Here is a 2,915-nt window from a genome sequence, read left to right as displayed (position 1 = left end):
TAATAATAATGCTTTAATTTTTAATTTTAATTTTAAACTTGCGAAAAAATATAAAATTTAAAAACAAACGTTTAAACGATACGATACGATATTATACGATGTCATCCAAAACACTGGCAACAATCTCATTACCTATATCATGACTGTGTCTGATGTTCGGAAATGGGGAATTTTCTAGTGTACAAATTAATATAGGATCAAAATATATGGCTTATGATAGTTATTATGGTAGATAACAAATATATTTTATATCTACCTATATACTACACACTAAAATAAGTACAAAGTACAACTGTACAACTGCAATATAAACTATAAGAATAAGTATTTTGGTATATTTTCCAGTAAACTTTTTTTTCTATTATTTATTACTTATTATGGTAAATGACAAATATATAATATGTATAAGCATTTTATTCATTACACTTACACACTAAAATACAAAGCACAGCTTACTTTAGAACTGTACAAGTAGGTACCTACAAGAATACGATTTTCGGTAATTTTTTGCCTTAGCTTTTTTTTTTCGGGACTTTTTTTTCCTAATGTGGGACTTTTTTAACGGGACTTTTTTTCCGATTACCAGTCAAATTTTACTCGAAAATGTTAGTAGGGTGTTACACGATTTTCTGACACATGGAATAATAACTCTTTTGGTATTCAATATTTTATTTTTTTTTTCATAAATAATTAGTAGACGCTTGTACTACATGTATTGTACCAATAATATAAAAACAAATATTTCAATTTTTTAATTCTGAAAATAAAAAATTTTAAATTTAATAAAAAATTTATTTGAAAAAACCAAAATAACTACTTTGGAAACTTGATTTTCAGAAAAATTTTGCTGGTTCAAATATTTATAAAGGTGTCATTAATTTTCTAAAATGTATTAAGTTTTTGAAAATTTAAATTTTTTTATCCAATATAGTAGAACATAATAATTTATATGCAACCATACATACCCCTTATTATGATAAATGATAAATTATTAATCAATTGATATTTCCAAAAAACATAATAAATTATAGAATTATAAAAAAATTAAATATTTATTTTTTACAATATATATGTAGCGCAAGCGTCTACAAATTATATATGTATAAAACAAAAAATTTAAATATTCAATACCAAAAAAAGTTGTTCTATATTTCATCGTGTTACACCTGTGTACCTATAACTTCATCTTTTAATTTATACCAAGCTAGAGTCGTGAATATAAGTGGTGACTTACCTCCAAACAGCGTGTTCGACTTCGTAAAATATATTTTATCTGCGATTGAAGATTACAGATGAATCACGTCCGTCCACGCTTAACACTCGATAACGAGTCGTTTAGGTATAGTTTCTAGTTGGAATAAGTCTAAAAAAATTAGGTATATTGTTACTAAATTTAGCATTTTTCAATAAACGACACGCCTTTTTTTATCTCTATAATACTATTGGTTTCCACCGTAGACGAATCCACGGATCTACGTGGAGTATATTTTAAATTTTTGGTTTTTGTGTATTGTTCAGACTTTTAAGTTTTATCTTGACAGTTAGACACGTATTCTGTAGCAATACATTCCACCTGTGGCTACAGGCTAGTGGCTACACGACCCGTTATAGGTATAATTCATTGTTCCTAAAATACTGATAATATTGTAATATTATATATCATTGGCTCGTTGTGTAGACAGCGAAATCCACTTACCTACCTTTTTCTTTTGTTTTTCCCGGCGCTTTTGAAAACCAGTGGGAAATTTAAATTTTGACCTCCCCAATGCACCAACGATATTCACTTTCTGATCGAACAAGATACTGAAGTGGAAAATCGTAGTATTATTTCGACCACTTATCGTGTACACAGTCAACAAAAAAAAAAAAAATAAAATAAATAAATAAAAAAAAAACACACATCATTGTAAAATCAATACATTCATCGTTCCACTCAGAATCTAAAACAAATTTAATGCATATTTGACATGATTTGAATACACAGCTAGATATATGTGACTTACTTGAATTTCAACAGATCATTTACCACAAAACTGTTATGGCATCATGTAAGACTGTACATGTAATGTATCTATAAAACTGCATTCATACAATACATTTTCATTTTCTATTTTGTACATGGGGTAAATACTTTAACACAAATAAAACATCGTGATAACATAATAAATAATTAGACCATCCAATTGAAAGATACGCCAAAAAAAATAAGGAGTAGGTTGGTATTACATTATTATTCCAATGATATTTGAATGGTGTAATATTATGTGTTATAATTTATTGTACAGAACAAATAACTTATATGACTATAAAATATATGTTATTTTACTATTTTACATGCGGTTTTTAATCAAAAATGTACTATACAAGTATGTGTTATATATTATGTAATGCACAAATTAAATGTATTCATTACGATATTATAACACATATTTATGTACCATGGTGCAAACATATTGTATTTTATTTCATTTAATATAGTATGTAAAGATATTGTCAAAGTATTTTTTAAGAAAATTAGGTACCAATAATACCTATAGAAATTGTATTGTGATTTCATTCGATAGGAACACGTTCATGAAATACTATATTATTATATTTTAGATTCTGAGTGGAACGATGAATGTATTGATTTTACAATGATGTGTGTTTTTTTATTTTTTTTTTTTTTATTTTTTTTTTTATTTTTTTTGTGTCTGTGTACACGATAAGTAGTCGAAATAATGCTACGATTTTCAACTTCAGTATCTTGTTCGATCAGAAAGTGAATATCGTTGGTGCATTGGGGAGGTCAAAATTTAAATTTCCCAGTGGTTTTCAAAAGCGCCGGGAAAAACAAAAGAAAAATTAAGGAAAACGGGAATTTTTACGCAAATCTGTTTTCGAGAAAATCGATTTGGTTTTGGTGTAACTTTAAA

The sequence above is a fragment of the Acyrthosiphon pisum genome, chromosome A1, assembly GCF_005508785.2.
Source record: "Acyrthosiphon pisum isolate AL4f chromosome A1, pea_aphid_22Mar2018_4r6ur, whole genome shotgun sequence".
In the NCBI taxonomy this organism is placed as follows: Eukaryota; Metazoa; Arthropoda; class Insecta; order Hemiptera; family Aphididae; genus Acyrthosiphon; species Acyrthosiphon pisum.
The sequence above is the reverse complement of the archived record's forward strand: the minus strand, read 5'-3'. Positions refer to the sequence as shown.